This window comes from Puma concolor, chromosome B1 (assembly GCF_028749965.1).
Source record: "Puma concolor isolate L17-30 chromosome B1, mPumCon1.1.hap2, whole genome shotgun sequence".
Classification (NCBI taxonomy): Eukaryota; Metazoa; Chordata; class Mammalia; order Carnivora; family Felidae; genus Puma; species Puma concolor.
Window position 1 is genome coordinate 58862086 of NC_141670.1, and position 21747 is coordinate 58883832.

A 21747-nucleotide genomic window follows, 5' to 3' on the forward strand; every position below is an offset into this window, starting at 1 on the left:
TTAAAAATAAATAAACATTAAAAAAATTTTTTTTAAATGAATGAGTTGGGGAATATGTTTTTTAAATCAGTAAATAAATCGATCATAATTTTTACTGTGAAGATGTATACTTATTGTATAATGAAGGCTTGACTTTTGATAAACAACTATACATAATAACAAAACTGGATACATTTTTAAAAAGTGCTCTTTGGGCAAGGTGCACTGTTCTGTGCCATCGGAGAATTAATGGAGATATATTCAACTATTTTGTTTAGGTGGGGAGGTCAGGTTCTGTTTTAAGTGCTTTAGATATGTTATCTCTTATGGTCCACACCATAGCACCATGAAATAGTTAATGTTATCTCCATGTTAAAAGAAGGATTTTTTTGATGCTATAATTTTAAAATAAGTTGGTAATTAAAACATTCCTAAAAGAGTTTTCTCAGAGTGGGAAAAAAAGGCAAATCACAGAGGATTATGTATTTGTTTGTTAACTTCTACCCCTTCTCAAAAGTAATCTGAAACATACAAAACATGGGTTCAAAAGGTTAATAAGCTGCAGTTGTATTTCAGAACCATGAAAATAAAATGTAACCAGATAAATCATAGTAAGTTCCTATATCAGAAAGAAAGGTATTTAGCAATGAGTTTCTCAGGGGAGACAAGTTTTTTTTTTTTTTCTTGGAACCAAATTCTAAAAGAATGTCTCATATGAGGATTTATATAGGTCACATTAAATAATGTAATAGACGGTGTCAGAGTAAATGAAGGAGCAAATTTCTTATGCCTCTTTCTTGTTGCGACCTCCATAAAAACTGAGAAAATCCCATTACGTTGCAGCACAGGGAGGGCATCTGGAAAGGGCAAAGCTGATGGCCAAGTACATTGCTTTTCAGCCATAGAATCCAACTCAAGGGCACAACTTAAAGCCTGCTGAGGAGTCGATGTCAATTATTTCCCTGAGATGGTCTTTTCTTATGGACACTTCTTTCAAATGGGCATTTTTAAAAGGCTAGAATAGGGCAACTTAGGGTCATATTCCTGGATGAAAACCTAGTAAATTCCTTTGTCTGGAATTAAGGGTAGACCTGCATACTGTAGATACCACAAGAAGCTTTACTAGCATTTTAACCCTAAGAGTGCCCACCTCACATAGGACATCGAGCACAGGTAAACCAGCTTTCCAGGATTTTCCTCACGTGGTCACTTTTGATTCACTCCTGGAGAGATTATATTTAGTGCAAGAATAAAAACCAATGCTTATAAGCACTAGCAAAACAATTTTAGTTCACCAAAATGCTTCATTTTCAGAATTTCTTTGCATTCAAAAACATAAAGATTAACTAAAATGTTTATAGTAACAAGAACCAATCCTTTCCCAGAGATTCTTTGGAGAGTTAGGGTTAGGGTTAGAAAAAGAATTACGATTACTTCCAAGGGTAGACATTAGGATTATTTTTAAATCATATTCCAGTTTATTTCTGTTCCTACTTTTATGTCTAAGATTTTTTATCCTATTTTGAATAAGCCATATCATTTCAACTCTATATTAAATAGTTCACTAGCATACGGAAGTTTATAAATTCAGGCAAAAGGAGATTGGGGTTTAAATAATTCAAAATGATGACATTACCCTGTGATTTCATTTTCAACATTTTTGGGTAGAAAAAGAGACATTTCATCTCAGCTGCAAGAATTTTACAGGCTGGGAAAGATGCAGACAGCAAAACAACACAGTCTTTGAAATCCCCAAAGCAGTAGAAGTTTCCTGTCATAGGCTTAGCTGTTCTGCTAGGAAAGTCTCAAAGGAGGCAAAGGCACTTTCTGAAAACTACAAAGCGGTGACTGAAGGCATGGCAGTCAGTAGCCCCAGTGCCACTGAACAAGTTTTTCTTCTGCAACAAGACTCAATTTGTATTATCTGATACTCCTAAAATTACACATAGCCGTATTTGCTTACTTCAGCAAAATCTTCCCAAAACTCAGAAAGTCCTTTCTTCTTACTGTCTTTAAAGTAAATAAAGTCAAGATAAGCTGGTTTACCTACTATGTGTTGCTTGATTTTTTTTTTTTAACCAAGGCAGTTAACTGCTAAGCTGAACATTCAAGACCCTTAGGACTCAATCAGGAAATAACTTTATTCTTTGCCCTATGCCATTTAAGCTTACACTGTGAGACTAGTTCTTTCCCTACCCCTGTAAGAAATCACTGATAAAGTCCATAGCGTCTTCAATCACTATTAGAGAATAAGAGGACCTCCGTTCAATTTCAAGCATAAGAATAGTAATAAATGTATCCAGCCTAGTGCAATTTTCTAAAAGTCTGAACTTTTACTTAAAGCATCTTGCCCCTCCTGGGTTCAACAAGCTCAGGAGGCTATAATGGAACTATATTCAACTTCTTTTCTATTTCCCTCCCTCATTACCTCTTCTCCCAGCTGGTTTTCCAACTCTGACTTGCGTCCCTCTGGGTTTGGAGCAGAGGAAAGCAAGGTAAGAGGCAGAACAAGTGCCATCTGGTGCTGGTTTCTAGAGGCAGGTGTCTGTGGTGACCCCTCACTGGGGAGGGCGGGGGCGGGGAATAAACCTGATTCCTTTCCTTGGCTGGCATGTGGTACTTCAGTTTAGCCTGAGAACAACTGTCTACACTTACAGAAACAGCAGCAATAAACTTTTCTCCGGCAGGCACGTTTGGTCTTCTCTCTCTGTAAATTCAGGAGTCCACCCCCTGTTTCAGAGTCCTCTTGAACAGGATTTAAAGCGGCTCCAGTACTGCTCTCTCTCCGAGGGGCTCATAGCTGATCGACAGTCCCCATCTCTCCGGCACAGAAGGATCAGAGCCAAGACCTCTTGCCTGTGGAATCCTCAGACAGGGCTTCTATTTATTTCCCCCCACCCACACCGGGACTTAAGGAAGGCTGGCTAATATTCTTTATCTGATCCTCTAGCGCCCTCTTCTGGATCTTCGCTTCCTCAACATCTGTACTGTTGTGGAAGACCCCTGAATTCAGAGCACTTAACAGTGACTCTGCTTTCCTGACTGCACCCTCACTGTTTTCGGCTATGCTGAGCAGCAGCAAAGATATATTATGCTCTGTAATTTGTCCCTGGAGTTAGATGCAAAAGAAGTGAGGTTCCTTATCGTATGCCCTGACCCATCCAAAAGTAGGGATGGATGGGCCTCTAAGATATCTGCCATAGCATCACAGTTAAAGGGAAATTCCAGTGGCATCTCTCCTAGTATCCTGGAGTTATGCCACTGGAATACTGTGTACTAGCTCCAACATCTCTTCTGTTGAAGGGGAAATATCCTCAATTTCTTTTTTAGACTTCAGTAAACCGATCAGGTCAGCGGTCTTCTTGGGGAGCACTCCAGTTACCACCACAAAGACCAGGTGAGCCACTTCCTAAGGCCATTGGTTCTCACTGAAAGATCTCCTTCAGGGTGAAGGACGACATAGTGCTGTCTATCAGCCCAAGGCACAAATTTGTGCATGGTGGTGGATAATATTCATCACTACAGATATATTCCCTAGATTCCATCCACTGAGTTCCAGTTATTTCCAACAACTCCAGAGCCCTATGGTTGTGTATGATCTCAAGAAAAAGTGGCCATTCCACTAGGTTTAGAATGCACATGCTCACATTTGGAATGGCATCTCCTGCTCTCTTGGGCCAAAAGTTATTCATCACCAAGGGGAAGGAAAATCTGATATTTTGCACAGCATGCTCTGAGAGCAACCTGCTTCAAAATTGCCTGTGGTGCTTGGTAAATATGATGGTTTCCATACCTGCTCCAAAGATACCAACCCAGAATATCTACAGTTTGAATGCTAGAAATTACATATTGAAGAAACACTCCAGCTAATTCTTATACACACACAGCAAAGTTTGAGGGCTCTGAGGTAGACAATGAAAGAAGTAAAAGCCAGAGAAAACACACCTGTTCTAAAAAGTCGTATTTTCTTTAAACCTTTGTTCCTGACTTCTTTGCCTGATGACCTCCTCCTCTGCCTTTTTGTGTATGAGGTTGACTTTAACAAGAGGGGAAAAAAGATATAAAAATAAGAATTACAAAGGTTAAATTCCCATTTATAAGGCAGAGTGTTAAGAGACGCCATCTATAGCTGTTGAAACAATAAATAAAAGCGTAAGCATATTATTTTAGATGATAAAGGTCATCTCAAGGATCTAAAAGCAGTGAACAAAAGTGTATATTGGCAGGACCAGCAACAGTATGAAACAGGCTAAATCTATAGTGTGATTTTTTAATACAGATAGGTATTATTTTATTGTACTGCTTAATACACTTTTCAAAATAAATTTTATTAAACATGCTGATAAATAATAAGTTCTGACTTTTAGTGTGGCTTATATGAACTCTTCCTCTCTTAGGTTCAAAGGGATTTATTCCAGCAGGTTGGAAGCCTCTTCTGAACATTCTCTTTTTCTTTGGAGTCTGGAATGCTTTTGAGATGTCTGCTTTTGTGCTCTTATTAGCTATTTCATTGGTGAAATCAGCATCCTCCTGCTGTCAAAAAGGGAAGAGAAGAAGAAAATTAAACTTTTTTTTTTTTTTTTTAGAAAGTGAGTTAGAATGAACTTCCTGTTCCCACAGAGCGATGATGCTGCCCATGTTACACTATTAAACATCCCCTGTTAACAGTAGCACAGAACATAACAGTTAAATCATTTCATGCCCAGCGTAGCAGCAGTTGTGTGTCCCTGGAGCACTGATAGGATGAAGACAAGACCTGACCATTGATCATAAGCCTTTATTTCCACTGGATACTTTCCAGTGTTGCCAATGATACATGTGCTGTGGGAGCTCTATCCCTGAGAGGGCCATGTGTGAAAGATGGACAGTTGCCTTAATTTTAATGTAAAATAGGAAGAATGTAAGAGAGGAAACATTTATTGAGTTCTGACAGTAGGCTCAATATTTTAAATTACTTTATTTCATTTCATTTTCACCCTGTGAAGTAGATTATTAATTTCACTAATTTATTAGATTGGGGAGACTGGTATTCAGAAAGGTTAAGTAGTTTGACCAAGATCCATTTAGAAAGCAGTGAAGTAAGATTCAACCCTCAGTCTGTCTAAAAATCGATTCAGAGCTACTGGCCACTGGTAGATGTGCTGAGGGGACTCCATCCCATTAGGGGACTCTTTCAAGGATTAAGTATTGTATAATGAATATAAAGGCTTCTAGTCAAAATACAGTAAATGTTAGTTCCCTTCTTTAAAAACAAGGCCTCCAGCCAGAGTCTCTTGGGTTAAATGAGAAGAAATTGTATATGTACATCCCCAACTTTAATTCAGACTCCTTGCAGGCAGGAGATCTTGTGTTCATCATGTATCCATAATGCTTAGAAGGTGCACATGGCAGATGTTCACTATTTATCTCCTGAATATTAAACGATTAAACAACGAGATGAAAGATGGATAAAAGATTTGATTCCTCATCCAAAAGATCAAAGAAATAACTGACGTCCAGAAAACAGCAAAAAGGACAAAGAGGGACATTTTGACATAATCAGCTTGAGGCACTCTTGTTAACACTACCTAGTCGGTCATGTCAAAATGAAAAGCACTGATTTCTTCTCTCTCTCTTTTTTTTAACCAAGTAATGTATGACATAGAAATCACCAACACCTGGATGGGGCAGTTGGTTAATGTCCAGCTCTTGATCTTGGCTCAGGTCATGATCTCACAGTTCATGAGCTCGAGCCCCGCATCAGGCTGTATGCTGACAGTGCAGAGCCTGCTTGGGATTCTCTCTCTCCTTCTCTCTGTCCTTCCCCTGCTTGTCCACTCGCTTGCTCTCTCTCAAAATAAATAAATAAACTTTACAAATTTCTTTAAAAATAAAAAAAGAGAAATCACTACCTTCTCTCTCCTCTGCTTCCTAGGGCCTGATCACAGGTGTTTTATTTCCTAACCCCTGCTCTCCTGTTCATGAATCTGGCATCATGTCTAAAACCTACAGGGTAATAGCCAGCCCACTTGTACATACTGGTGAATTTCCAAGGGTCCTTGTAACTATTGGAATGCTATGATAATGGTCATAAATAGTGTTTATGAACTTCAAGGAATGTTTAGGCTTTGAGTTATGCATGTTTCAGGATCCAGCCTGAGCTCTGTGCTTAGCTCCATGGACTCCAAGAACCCTAGTAGATAACTGTAAAACCCTCCTAACTGATCAATATGTCCATTATATACCTAATAGCCCTGCTTAACTTGAAATTCACATTCACAAGTCCACATTTTCTTTACACACACTACCACACACATGTACAAATGCATATACACAACAACAAATGAAGGCGGCTGGTCAGTGAGGCAGGAAAAAAATATCAAAATACATTAAATCTAAGATTATCTACAAAAAATCAGTTGTTTAAAATGGAACATTCACACAATGATGAATATTACTTCTGCCCTTCAGTCTTTAATCAAACAAGACATTCTTCACCTCAGGTTTTAAAAGTGTCAGTCAGCTATTTCTGATGGCTTTTTTTACACCGAAAATTAATCCAAAGTCTCTGCTATGACTAACAACTTCCATTATAAACAGCAGCATCTAGCTATTGATTTATTATCTACTCCCACTTGGCATAATACACCTTGGGTCCTTTTAAAAAACCTTGTGAGATTCACCTCAGTCCCACATGGCTAAGTGATAGAATCAAACCCACCATGGTCACAGAATCCAGGTGCAATTTTACTTGTCATCTTGAAAAAGCTCAGACCTTGCTTCCAGATTCAACTTTCTCTTGAACTTGGATGGCTGTTTTGCCTGGTTTGCTCTTCAGCAAGTTATCATTTCTCTTACTTTAATGCACACCCTGCAAAATGCCAACATAGCTGGACTTTTTACTGACTACATCTGAACAGAGGTCTGTTTTACTACCCTTTTGACTAGCTCAATTTGTCTTCATGACAGCAAGTTAAATAAGAGCACTAATTTCATACAGAGAAGAGGGTTTCCCTAATGAAAAATGAGCAATGTTAAATCTACAAAGGATTGTGGGCAGTGAGTCCATTTTGTTTCTCTGAATTTTAAACACTGGGAACTTCACTCTTTGAATCAGTGGAGACCCATCTGAGTGTTTGGAGAGCACTCACTGTACTCTCTAAGGTAGATGAAACAATTAAAGCTGTAGAAGATCTCTTGGACCATACAATCCACTCCCTGATAGGACAAGATGTCTGTAAGTAACAGATGTTGGACTGGTTTGTGGTATCAGGACGTTCATGCGAAAATAGATTATATAACTTCCCTTGAGGAAATGATAATATAGACACCTTAATAGCATTTCCCCCTTAATTTCCATATTATGTGTTAATAAATATCATTGCATAAGTGATCTGATCTAAGTATCTACCTAATCTCCATTCTTCACCTCCCACTTAATTTCTTTCTTATGACATAGAATGTGATTTTCTCATTATCAAAGCATAAATAAAAAGTTACCTGTCTCCCCAAGAGAAGAAACATTTTGATTAAGGAAGAAAAAGAAGGCAAGTAAGAAGAGAACTTGGACTACTTAACCATATCCACTCTAAGGTGCACCCTCAGGAGCTGGCAGATCATTGTAAAACAGACCTGTCATGTGCCCTGTGTGTTTCCTGTATTCATGTGATCTACATTCATAAAAAAGATAATCCTTCCCCTCAAAATTAGAGTGAAAAGGAAGAAAACGAATCGCTCCTTCCTACATAACCACTCATTGTTCTGCTTCCATTCTAGGGGTTCTTAACTTGGGACCCATAGATAGAATGAGAGAGTCCATGAACTTGGATTCGAAAAAATACATCTTTATTATTTTAAATGACTTTAAATTTAAAATAAATGACTTTATTTTAAATGACTTTAAATGATTAAAAAATCATTTAAATTTAAATGAAATTTAGTAATGCATTCAATTTTAAATGTAGGAAAGAAGTATCAGTGATGCCTGTCATTTTGTCACAAATAACGGACATATTTTCATATCACACTATGGCAGTCACAGATATCTCAAAATATTATTTATGCTCATGCCTAATTTGATATCATGATAGTTATTAAACCACTTCCTGACTGCACCCAACTTTCCTGTTTAAAGATGCTTGTGCCCTTGCTGTGATGAGCACCGGGTATTGGATGGAAGTGTTGAATCACTATATTGTACACCTGAAACTAATATTACACTATATATATGTTAACTAACTGGAATTTAAACAAAAAACTTAAAAAAATAATAAATAAAGATGCTCACGCAACATAGCTGGCCAAACTACTGGATAATTCCTCATCTCAGAGTTACTCAGTTAATAGCAAAATCTAGTATTTACATAGATACCCAGACAATGACTGTGTTTTCCAGTGTTCTACATCTGCACTTGTTTGTTGACCAAGTGTGGAAAAAGATGAAAGCTTATATGGTGACGTTTTTCATATCTAGGTAGATCAAATTTCAATTCCTAATCCTCCATAGGACAGCACAGCTTGTGGAACATAAAGAGGTCATGATCCACAAGTAGTTAGCCTTCACACTGACAAATATTTAAAAGATAACATTGAGGAGACAGCGGAAGATGGCGGCGTAGGAGGACGCTGGGCTCACCGCGCATCCTGCTGATCACTTAGATTCCACCTACACCGGCCTAAATAACCCAGAAAACCACCAGAGGATTAGCAGAACGGAGTCGCCGGAGCCAAGCGCAGACGAGAGGCCCACGGAAGAGGGTAGGAAGGGCGGCGAGGCGGTGCGTGCTCCACGGACTGACGGGAGGGAGCCGGGGCGGAGGGGCGGCTCGCCAGCCAAGCAGAGCCCCCGAGTCTGGCTTGCAAAAAGCGGAGGGGCCTGACGGACTGTGTTCCGACAGCAAGCGCGACTTAGCGTCTGGGAGGTCATAAGTTAACAGCTCTGCTCAGAAAGCGGGAAGGCTGGAGGACAAAGGGAAGGAGAGCTGCTGAGCCCCCGGAGGACAGAGCTCAGTTTGGTGGGGAACAAAGGCGCTCGCCAGCGCCATCTTCCCCGCCCATCCCCCAGCCAAAATCCCAAAGAGAACCAGTTCCTGCCAGGGAACTTGCTCGCTCCGCGCAAACACCCAACTCTGCGCTTCTGCGGAGCCAAACCTCCGGCAGCGGATCTGACTCCCTCCTGCTGCCACAGGGCCTCTCCTGAAGTGGATCACCTAAGGAGAAGCAAGCTAAGCCTGCCCCTCCTGCACCTGTGCACCTTGCCTACCCACCCCAGCTAAGACGCCAGATCCCCAGCATCACAAGCCTAGCAGTGTGCAAGTAGCCCAGACAGACCACCCCACCCCACAGTGAATCCCGCCCCTAGGAGAGGGGAAGAGAAGGCACGCACCAGTCTGACTGTGGCCCCAGCGGTGGGCTCGGGGCAGACATCAGGTCTGACTGCGGCTCCGCCCACCAACTCCAGTTATACACCACAGCACAGGGGAAGTGCCCTGCAGGTCCTCACCACGCCAGGGACTATCCAAAATGACCAAGCGGAAGAATTCCCCTCAGAAGAATCTCCAGGAAATAACAACAGCTAATGAGCTGATCAAAAAGGATTTAAATAATATAACAGAAAGTGAATTTAGAATAATAGTCATAAAATTAATCGCTGGGCTTGAAAACAGTATAGCTGACAGCAGAGAATCTCTTGCTACAGAGATCAAGGGACTAAGGAACAGTCACGAGGAGCTGAAAAACGCTTTAAACGAAATGCATAACAAAATGGAAACCACCACGGCTCGGATTGAAGAGGCAGAGGAGAGAATAGGTGAACTAGAAGATAAAGTTATGGAAAAAGAGGAAGCTGAGAAAAAGAGGGATAAAAAAATCCAGGAATATGAGGGGAAAATTAGAGAACTAAGTGATACACTAAAAAGAAATAATATACGCATCATTGGTATCCCAGAGGAGGAAGAGAGAGGGAAAGGTGCTGAAGGGGTACTTGAAGAAATAATAGCTGAGAACTTCCCTGAACTAGGGAAGGAAAAAGGCATTGAAATCCAAGAGGCACAGAGAACTCCCTTCAGACGTAACTTGAATCGATCTTCTGCACGACATATCATAGTGAAACTGGCAAAATACAAGGATAAAGAGAAAATTCTGAAAGCAGCAAGGGGTAAACGTGCCCTCACATATAAAGGGAGACCTATAAGACTCGTGACTGATCTCTCTTTTGAAACTTGGCAGGCCAGAAAGAATTGGCACGAGATTTTCAGTGTGCTAGACAGAAAAAATATGCAGCCGAGAATCCTTTATCCAGCAAGTCTGTCATTTAGAATAGAAGGAGAGATAAAGGTCTTCCCAAACAAACAAAAACTGAAGGAATTTGTCACCACTAAACCAGCCCTACAAGAGATCCTAAGGGGGACCCTGTGAGACAAAGTACCAGAGACATCACTACAAGCATAAAACATACAGACACCACAATGACTCTAAACCCATATCTTTCTATAATAACACTGAATGTAAATGGATTAAATGCGCCAACCAAAAGACATAGGGTATCAGAATGGATAAAAAAACAAGACCCATCTATTTGCTGTCTACAAGAGACTCATTTTAGACCTGAGGACACCTTTAGATTGAGAGTGAGGGGATGGAGATCTATTTATCATGCTACTGGAAGCCAAAAGAAAGCTGGAGTAGCCATCCTTATATCAGACAAACTAGACTTTAAATTAAAGGCTGTAACAAGAGATGAAGAAGGACATTATATAATAGTGACAGGGTCTATCCATCAGGAAGAGCTAACAATTATAAATGTCTATGCGCCGAATACCGGAGCGCCCAAATATATAAAACAATTACTCATAAACATAAGCAACCTTATTGACAAGAATGTGGTAATTGCAGGGGACTTTAACACTCCACTTACAGAAATGGATAGATCTTCTAGACACACGGTCAATAAAGAAACAAGGGCCCTGAATGAGACATTGGATCAGATGGACTTGACAGATATATTTAGAACTCTGCATCCCAAAGCAACAGAATATACTTTCTTCTCGAGTGCACATGGAACATTCTCCAAGATAGATCATATACTGGGTCACAAAACAGCCCTTCATAAGTTTACAAGAATTGAAATCATACCATGCATACTTTCAGACCACAATGCTATGAAGCTTGAAATCAACCACAGAAAAAAGTCTGGAAAACCTCCAAAAGCATGGAGGTTAAAGAACACCCTACTAACGAATGAGTGGGTCAACCAGGCAATTAGAGAAGAAATTAAAAAATATATGGAAACAAACGAAAATGAAAATACAACAATCCAAACGCTTTGGGACGCAGCAAAGGCAGTCCTGAGAGGAAAATACATTGCAATCCAGGCCTATCTCAAGAAACAAGAAAAATCCCAAATACAAAATCTAACAGCACACCTAAAGGAAATAGAAGCAGAACAGCAAAGGCAGCCTAAACCCAGCAGAAGAAGAGAAATAATAAAGGTCAGAGCAGAAATAAACAATATAGAATCTAAAAAAACTGTAGAGCAGATCAATGAAACCAAGAGTTGGTTTTTTGAAAAAATAAACAAAATTGACAAACCTCTAGCCAGGCTTCTCAAAAAGAAAAGGGAGATGACCCAAATAGATAAAATCATGAATGAAAATGGAATTATTACAACCAATCCCTCAGAGATACAAACAATTATCAGGGAATACTATGAAAAATTATATGCCAACAAATTGGACAACCTGGAAGAAATGGACAAATTCCTGAACACCCACACTCTTCCAAAACTCAATCAGGAGGAAATAGAAAGCTTGAACAGACCCATAACCAGTGAAGAAATTGAATTGGTTATCAAAAATCTCCCAACAAATAAGAGTCCAGGACCAGATGGCTTCCCAGGAGAGTTCTACCAGACGTTTAAAGCAGAGATAATACCTATCCTTCTCAAGCTATTCCAAGAAATAGAAAGGGAAGGAAAACTTCCAGACTCATTCTATGAAGCCAGTATTACTTTGATTCCTAAAGCAGACAGAGACCCAGTAAAAAAAGAGAACTACAGGCCAATATCCCTGATGAATATGGATGCAAAAATTCTCAATAAGATACTGGCAAATCGAATTCAACGGCATATAAAAAGAATTATTCACCATGATCAAGTGGGATTCATTCCTTGGATGCAGGGCTGGTTCAACATTCGCAAATCAATCAACGTGATACATCACATTAACAAAAAAAAAGAGAAGAACCATATGATCCTGTCAATCGATGCAGAAAAGGCCTTTGACAAAATCCAGCACCCTTTCTTAATAAAAACTCTTGAGAAAGTCGGGATAGAAGGAACATACTTAAAGATCATAAAAGCCATTTATGAAAAGCCCACAGCTAACATCATCCTCAACGGGGAAAAACTGAGAGCTTTTTCCCTGAGATCAGGAACACGACAGGGATGCCCACTCTCACCGCTGTTGTTTAATATAGTGCTGGAAGTTCTAGCATCAGCAATCAGACAACAAAAGGAAATCAAAGGCGTCAAAATTGGCAAAGATGAAGTCAAGCTTTCGCTCTTTGCAGATGACATGATATTATACATGGAAAATCCGATAGACTCCACCAAAAGTCTGCTAGAACTGATACATGAATTCAGCAAAGTTGCAGGATACAAAATCAATGTACAGAAATCAGTTGCATTCTTATACACTAACAATGAAGCAACAGAAAGACAAATAAAGAAACTGATCCCATTCACAATTGCACCAAGAAGCATCAAATACCTAGGAATAAATCTAACCAAAGATGTAAAGGATCTGTATGCTGAAAACTATAGAAAGCTTATGAAGGTAATTGAAGAAGATTTAAAGAAATGGAAAGACATTCCCTGCTCATGGATTGGAAGAATAAATATTGTCAAAATGTCAATACTACCCAAAGCTATCTACACATTCAATGCAATCCCAATCAAAATTGCACCAGCATTCTTCTCGAAACTAGAACAAGCAATCCTAAAATTCATATGGAACCACAAAAGGCCCCGAATAGCCAAAGTAATTTTGAAGAAGAAGACCAAAGCAGGAGGCATCACAATCCCAGACTTTAGCCTCTACTACAAAGCTGTCATCATCAAGACAGCATGGTATTGGCACAAAAACAGACACATAGACCAATGGAATAGAATAGAAACCCCAGAACTAGACCCACAAACGTATGGCCAACTCATCTTTGACAAAGCAGGAAAGAACATCCAATGGAAAAAAGACGGTCTCTTTAACAAATGGTGCTGGGAGAACTGGACAGCAACATGCAGAAGGTTGAAACTAGACCACTTTCTCACACCATTCACAAAAATAAACTCAAAATGGATAAAGGACCTGAATGTGAGACAGGAAACCATCAAAACCTTAGAGGAGAAAGCAGGAAAAGACCTCTCTGACCTCAGCCGTAGCAATCTCTTACTCGACACATCCCCAAAGGCAAGGGAATTAAAAGCAAAAGTGAATTACTGGGACCTTATGAAGATAAAAAGCTTCTGCACAGCAAAGGAAACAACCAACAAAACTAAAAGGCAACCAACGGAATGGGAAAAGATATTTGCAAATGACATATCGGACAAAGGGCTAGTATCCAAAATCTATAAAGAGCTCACCAAACTCCACACCCGAAAAGCAAATAACCCAGTGAAGAAATGGGCAGAAAACATGAATAGACACTTCTCTAAAGAAGACATCCGGATGGTCAACAGGCACATGAAAAGATGTTCAGCGTCGCTCCTTATCAGGGAAATACAAATCAAAACCACACTCAGATATCACCTCACGCCAGTCAGAGTGGCCAAAATGAACAAATCAGGAGACTATAGATGCTGGAGAGGATGTGGAGAAACGGGAACCCTCTTGCACTGTTGGTGGGAATGCAAATTGGTGCAGCCGCTCTGGAAAGCAGTGTGGAGGTTCCTCAGAAAATTAAAAATAGACCTACCCTATGACCCAGCAATAGCACTGCTAGGAATTTATCCAAGGGACACAGGAGCACTGATGCATAGGGGCACTTGTACCCCAATGTTCATAGCAGCACTCTCAACAATAGCCAAATTATGGAAAGAGCCTAAATGTCCATCAACTGATGAATGGATAAAGAAATTGTGGTTTATATACACAATGGAGTACTACGTGGCAATGAGAAAAAATGAAATATGGCCTTTTGTAGCAACGTGGATGGAACTGGAGAGTGTGATGCTAAGTGAAATAAGCCATACAGAGAAAGACAGATACCATATGGTTTCACTCTTATGTGGATCCTGAGAAACTTAAGAGAAACCCATGGGGGAGGGGAACAAAAAAAAAAAAAGAGGTTAGAGTGGGAGAGAGCCAAAGCATAAGAGACTGTTGAGAACTGAGAACAAACTAAGGGTTGATGGGGGGTGGGAGGGAGGAGAGGGTGGGTGATGGGTACTGAGGAGGGCACCTTTTGGGATGAGCACTGGGTGTTGTATGGAAACCAATTTGACAATAAATTTCATATATAAATAAAAAAAAAAAGAAAAGAAAAAAAAAATAAATAAAAGATAACATTGAACTTTAATTTGTCTATATTTTAAATTGTTTATCTAGTCAATTAATACATGAATATCGAAGCACATATATTACTATATCACAAACTTGTTTAATCCTATGGCAAAAGCATTTTAATACAATTGGTTTCCTTTTTAATCCTACATGTTTTATTTTATGCATTTTAAAATATTATCCTGGGGCACCTGGCTCGCTCAGTCGGTTAATCATTCAACTTCAGCTCAGGTCATGATCTCGTGGTTGGTGAGTTGGAGCCTCGCGTTGGGGTCTGTGCTGACAGCTCAGAGCCTGGAGCCTGCTTCAGATACTGTGTCTCCCTCTGTCTGCTCCTACCCCACCCCTCTCAAAAATAAATAACCATTTGGAGCACCTGGGTGGCTCAGTCGGTTAAGCAACTGGCTTCGGCTCAGGTCATGATCTCACGGTTCGTGAGTTGGAGCCCCATGTCGGGCTCCATGCTGACAGCTCAGAACCTGGAGCCTGCTTTGTATGTGGTGTCTCTTTCTCTCTCTGCCTGTCTCTTGCTTGTGTTCTGTCTCTCCCTCAAAAATAAAAAAATAAAAAAAATTTAAAAAAAATTTAATAAATAAACATTTAAAAAATCTTAAAAAAAAAATAATAAAATATTATCCTATAAAGGGATTTACAGGTTTCACCAGACTGCCCAAAGTGTCCCATTTGCTGCTGTTACAAATTACCACAAATTTAGAGCCTTAAAACAACACGTGTTTATTATTTTATAGATCTGGAGGGCATAAGTCAAAAATGGAGGGTCATGAAGCTAAAAGCAAAGTGTCAGCAGAGTGTGCCCTTTCTGGATGCTGCCAGGGGGATCTGTTTTCTCATCTTTTCCAGCTCTAGAGAGGAACACACGTCTTGTCTCACTGCACCCAGCCTGCAATTACATCTCTCCAGTCCCTGCTTCCATCATGGTGGCTCTTTCTCTGACCACCCAGTCTCCTTCTTTCACTTACAAGGAAACTTGTCATTAACATTGGGCCCACCCAGGTAATCCAGGATAATCATAATCACATCTGGAAAGTCCCCTTTGCCATGTAAAGTAATATAGTCACACGTTCTAGGCATTAGGATATGGATATCTTTAAGAGACTACTGTTCTGCCTACTATCCTGTCCATAACACACACACACACACACACACACACACACAAGTTAAGAACCCCTGTTGTATTTCCTACCACTCTTTCTGATATTACAAAGATATCAAGTAACACCCTTCATAACTCAAAGTAATGTGCCATGCTCTTTAATTTTGTTCAAAATCTTATTTAGCTAATAACTACTCTTGAGATTCACGTTCATGTTCTGGAGAATAGGGTAACATTATAATCACAAAATCTGTAACATAACGCCAAAAACTCAGTGAAAATTGATGATATACACACATCTAAGAAGTTGACATCTATACAAAATTGATACAATGTATTGAATAAAGCAAAAGGATTTCAATGAGCGTATCTATCGTATATCCCTCTGATTTACAAAGTAAAACCTTCAGCGAACAAATTCAGAAGTGTATTTTTTCCAATAAGAGGACACCTAACAATCTCTCTTTAATCAAGGTCAAAGTTGGTTAACAATAGCAGCATTATAAATAGTAGTTAGAAGAGTTAAGTTTTATTCCCTTTTAATTTTATTAAATGTCCCTCACCTTGCCATGCAATGCTGGAAAACTTATGCAGAGTTTATTCTCTCCATGCACATACATACTCTCCCTCTCTCTTCTTTGCCAGATAAGTACTGATAAATTTACCTGGTATTCTTAGATGTTTAAAAACCTAAAACAGAATGTATAAGCACAGTATCAAGTGTTTGTAACTACTGATCAACTTAAGCTCTCACTCAGTTTGCTTTCCCCCACCTCCTCTCCCCTTCCTACCTGAAAAAGGAGATTAGGACGTCAGCGATGTTTCAAGAGCCTCCCTGATTTTATGGCATGAAATCTTTCCTATTTCTCCAACATTGAACTGATGTCTCTGCTGTGTTCTTTTTGAAAAGATCTGATACTACAATTGTTTACAACTATAAGGTACCTCGCATCTTCTTAGAGATTATTGGTGACCACCTTCAATAATAAGCGTTAACATGAATTATTTTAACCATGTAATTTGTTTACATGATTTTAAAGCCCCAAAGTATCTATGTGAAGCTGATCATAATTTTGCTACTTTATAACACTATAATGTTGTATTTCTATTGCCACATGTACAGACACACACACATCACATATGTGCATATCATTTCAAAAGTCAGATTTAAAAAAAGAACAAATTGGCAGAAATGTCTCTACCCCCTAATATAATATGATGATATAAGGCTATGTATAATTCAAGTAGGCAAAGTTGTCAGACACTTTTCACCTTGTTGCTTTTTTATTACAAAGCTGCTCTAGGATTCATTTTACTCTAGAATAAAAATCTCATTATTCTTAAAATAAAATAATTTAATAGGAAAAAATCCTTCAGATATTTTAAACACTTTTGTAAAGTCATGGTTTCTTAATCAAACTTGAAGCTTTCTAGAATCCAAAGGACTTTAATAGCCAATTTTTGCCCTTTCCCTCATTTACATACAAATTCTTTTCTCCTACTTAAATGCCATCAAGTTACCTTAAATTAGTGATGAGGTGGGAAAACAGAAAAAGCAGAATATCCTAGGAGATAGAATAATTATTGCTTTTGCAGTCCAGCACAGCCAATTATCTTTGGTGCTGTGATATTTAACAAGGGAATCTCAGAAGGGACACTCTGTCTACCTGTCTGCATGCACAGGAATGCTATGGCCATCCCAAGTAATTCACCTGTAATTCTCTCCTGCATAATTTTCTACCATTAGCATCATATCAGGATTATTACATTGGACCATGTGGCTCCACTTGATTAAATACGTAACATTTTGAGTTTGCTTATTTGTGTACTTGTTTTCATTATTCTTTGCTAGGAGGAAAGTTAAAAGAAATGTGGAGAGCTAGTGTGGCATAATGGGGGTCAGGAAACGTGAGTCTTGGTCTTAGGTGAACAACTACCACCATTCACCAGTTGTGGCACCTTGACTGAATCAGGAATCTCTTTAAGCTCTCACCATCCCCCACCTCCTATGCCTTACCATGCTCCATGCTTCTTGGCAAACTTAACATATAGATTACACTTTTTGACTCTAGTTATCAGCTATATTGCTTCACAAATATTTTAATAAATCTTCAAACAAAAATTAGAGACCATGCTTTTTGTTTAAGATCACAAAAAAACTATATAGTAAGATGAGAAATGCAATTCTATTAACAGGTGGAAAGGTTTCCTCATTGGAGGTAAATGTGCTCTGAGAATACTGGTAAGATTCCAAGAGATAATGTTTTAGGTGAAACTGAGCTTTGTTAGATAGAGAGACAAATTTGCCAGATACTCTAGACAGGGAGAGGGTCAGGCAGAAAAGCAAAAAGAAAGAATGGCGTGTGGATCCAAGAAAAAAGAAAAGGAATGTGTCAGCAGTGTAACTTCTCTCCGAATCATAATCATAATAATTACTGAAATTATTAAAGCCTGGATGGGAGTGAATCTCTGTGGGAATACTGAAAGACTGGTCTTTGCCTCTGCACCACAGATCAGCAAACTTTCTTCTAACAGGGCCAAATAACAAGTACTTCAAGCTTTGCAGGTCATATGGTCTGTGTCACAGCAACTCAACTCTGCCCTTGTATCATGCCATAAACTATATGTGAATGAATAGGTATGGCTCGTATCTGTTCTAATAAAACTTTATTTTTGAACACTGACATTTGAATTGCATATAATTTTCATGTTTCACAAAATATTGTACTTCTCATTTTTTCAACCATATACAAATGTAACATCCACTCTTAATTAAAGCGGGATTACAAAGATAGTCAGTAGGCCAAATTCAACCTGCAGGTCATGGTCATAGTTGGCCAACCCTTGCTCTAGACCAGAGTAAGAAGCAGAAGAAACAAAGCAGCCTTATCTAGGTAATGAGGACGTGATCCCAGACATTCAGCAATTGTAGGAAGAGTTCTAGACTATCACCGGCTGGGGAAGTAGGTTTGATTCACTGTAATCAGATCCCTAAAAATTAGCCTGGGTCCCAAATGACATTTAGATTACAGGTTGAAAAGATTGGAAGTGTTGGCCAGATATATTCATTGTAACTCTGCAAATAACTCAAAATAACTTTGACCAATATGGGGGGGGGGGTGCAGAATAGAATAAGGCGGGGGTGTAGAATTAGAATAAGGCTCAAGGGCGTCTCACTGAACACAAGTAGAAGATAGTATGAAGTAAACCACTAAATTTCCAAAAGAGACCATAGTCCTTTGAAGGTAAAATGACAAAAGCCTTGAGAGATTAATCAAATCTGAAAATCTAAAAAGGATTCCAGGAAGGAGGAACAGCTTGACTGATGGCACAGAGGCAAGAATAAGTCACTGTGAATTACTGCAGAGAAATTAGGCTGTGCGAAAGGAAATACAGTTGTGGCCCACCCATCCCATCTCCTGCCCATGGAAAACCAGTGCTTTGAACTCCTTCTCCAGCTTCAAGGCAGCACCACATCTGAGACCAGAATGTAGGAGCAGAAGGCAGGCATGCCCAGGAGCACTCAGCTTCTCCCAGGGAATCCTGACACATAGGACCCACCCAGGAACCAAGAGCCCAGGTAAGGGCCTGAGGTGTTATCAGCTGAGGTCATGAAACCCCAAAAGAAGGAGGGGGCCAGGCCTATGTCAAAGGCTGGTGTATGCACCCAAACAGGGAAACATGGAATCATTTGAAAGGTATTGACTGGAATGAGTGACTTCCAGAAATAAGTAGATGCTTCTTTTTCTCTCACCTCATCCACCTCCAAGGAGAAAGAGAAGTTCTAATAGTAGTCAAGGTAGAAAGGGCTCCAAGGACACAACTAGGGCACTGAAGAAGGGAGTGGATTATTTCAGAGTACAGAGAAAACAAAAGGAAGTTCTGAGTTAAGGCATCATTTGGCCTCTGGCCTTTCTATACCCTCTTAGGTGGCTTCTCCCTCTGGGAGCTGGTCTCCGTGTGGTGGAAACAAGGAGATCATCCCTGGGTTGCTCTTTGCAGGGGAGGAGCCCCCAGCCAGGAACACCTAGCAGGACTTTTCATGGGTTTATCTTTCCATGCCCTTCCTCATCTCCAGGTGACAGAATGTGCCATGTCAGGATCAGAGGCCCTAGTTCTCTCAGAGGCAGAGGCTTAGACAAGAGGCAAGAGGAACCATGCCAGCATTTGTGAGATTTCCTCATGAGGATGACAAAGGTGTGTAGCCAAAGTCTTTTATTAATTATTTTAAGCTTTTTTATTTGTTTTGAGAGAGACAGAGACAGTGTCAGTAGGGGAGGGGCAGAGAGAGAGAGAGAGAGAGAGAGAGAGAGAGAATCCCAAGCAGGCTCCACACTGTCAGCACAGAGCCTGATGTGGGGCTTGAACTCACAAAACCATGAGATCATGGCCTGAGCCAAAACCGAGAGTCAGATGCTTAACCAAATGAGCCACCCAATCGGCCCACCAAAGTCTTACCTGGTGGTAAAGAGGCTTCCTTTGCTGGAGTGTCCTCAAAGTATTTTCTCTCCTTCTGAGTCAAATCCCTTTCCATCAGAAACTAATTTGTTTCCATGCTGGGAGTCAGGTTGGCATTCTGTGCCTGAACCAGGAAGAGGGCCTGGGCAGGGGCAGGACACAGAGTGGCAGCAGGTCCAGGGGCCTGGCAGTGAAGGAGGGCACAGAATTCACTTGAGGGGAGGAAATACAGTGGAGAAATGGAGCTCACTCTGTTCAAAAGAGTTATTTTCCTTTTGAAAGACTCCATAGGTAATCTTGGTGCAGTACTTGAAGGTCTGGGAAGAAAGAAAAACTTCCCAGATTGGTCCTCAGAAAACAGTCCAAGTCTGTTTCTGTCATGTGCCTTAGGGAGAGACCTCTCTGGACACCTAGCAGAATGAGCACAGCATCTGTGCTGACACCAATAAGGAAAAAATAACCAGGACCTTCAATCCGCCTCCCTGAGATCATAAACTGATCATTAGTTGGAGAGAAGGAGCAGTTTTTGCCCACCTGGGATTATGCAATTAGAAACAGTCTGGAAGGTTTTATGTTTTCCTCCAAGGCAGCCACAGGGATGAAGAGCAGAGAAATGAGAAGGAGTGACAAGGGACAGCTCCCTGCTGAATCTGACATCTTCGTGCTCTGACACATTTAGAATGCATGGAGTTACTGGGCCTCATGGCATATGACTCCCAAGAGGAGGTTGCCTTCCTTGCTTACATAGGCATGGATCCTGTGGTGGTCAGAGCCCCCAGGGAATGTAACAACCCTGACTGGTATTCCTGAAGGAAAAAAAAAAAAAAAATACTGGTGCAGCTTATGCTTCAGAAGAGAGACTATCAATGCTCAGATTTCCCTATTATGTGACATTTGGCTTAGAATAGAAAAGAAAATGTGAAAGGAAAAGACATTGGGAGTCTTCTGCATCTTTGACTTGCTCACCAGGGGAACAAAGAATAGTTAATACACGATCTCTAACTTTGGTCTGCCAGTTTGAATATACCATGTTATTCTCAGACTGAAATGATAGAAAACAAGCTTTACCAATGGTATCCTCCTGAACAGCTTTGAAAGTCGTTGGTTCAAGAGCTATATTAAGAAATAAGGACACTTCCTGAAACCAATGAAATGTAGTATTTGCTTCTGAAGATAGGCTGCATACAATCACTATTCAATGGCCACCTATTTTCTCCCCTACACTCAGCATGTATATAGTACATATATATTACACAAATATCCTCTATTGGACATAAATGCTGCAACACACATACACATCAACACACACATACAAAGACTCGGTTCCTTTGTTCAAGGAGCTTACAAGTGGTTGGTAATTACTATTACAATTATTCCTCACCACAGTATACCACATGCCATTTCCAAAGTTATTTTTATAGTCAAAGCTCTTAAAAGCTGATTTTAGAGATAAAAAATACTTTTTCAGGAAAAAAAATCACTGGGAATTGCTAAAAACACAGAAAGATAATGTGCAAGTAACAGAATGGAGTCAAGAAGCAACAAAAATTCTTAAACCTTCCCTGCACCCCTTCTCATCACCACTATAAACCTTGAAATTAGTCACTTTGGGCTACAGAACAATTAGGCTAAACCTGATGATGAAGTCAAACTTTTAATTAT

The 21747-nt window shown here is 39.9% G+C and overlaps 1 long non-coding RNA gene across 2 annotated transcripts; it reads right to left on the minus strand.

Annotated features, from left to right (window-relative positions):
• Nucleotides 1-4242: 4242 nt before the first annotated feature.
• On the minus strand, nucleotides 4243-21001 carry LOC147581659 (uncharacterized). 2 transcript variants are annotated; one of them, XR_015250133.1, is made up of 6 exons: nucleotides 20620-21001; nucleotides 20086-20269; nucleotides 16419-16604; nucleotides 16191-16317; nucleotides 14890-15061; nucleotides 4243-4512 (listed from the first exon to the last, which is right to left on the minus strand). It is a non-coding gene; the product is annotated as an uncharacterized LOC147581659 (long non-coding RNA). The 2 variants fall into 2 exon arrangements; XR_015250132.1 differs by lacking the exon at nucleotides 14890-15061.
• Nucleotides 21002-21747: the final 746 nt, after the last annotated feature.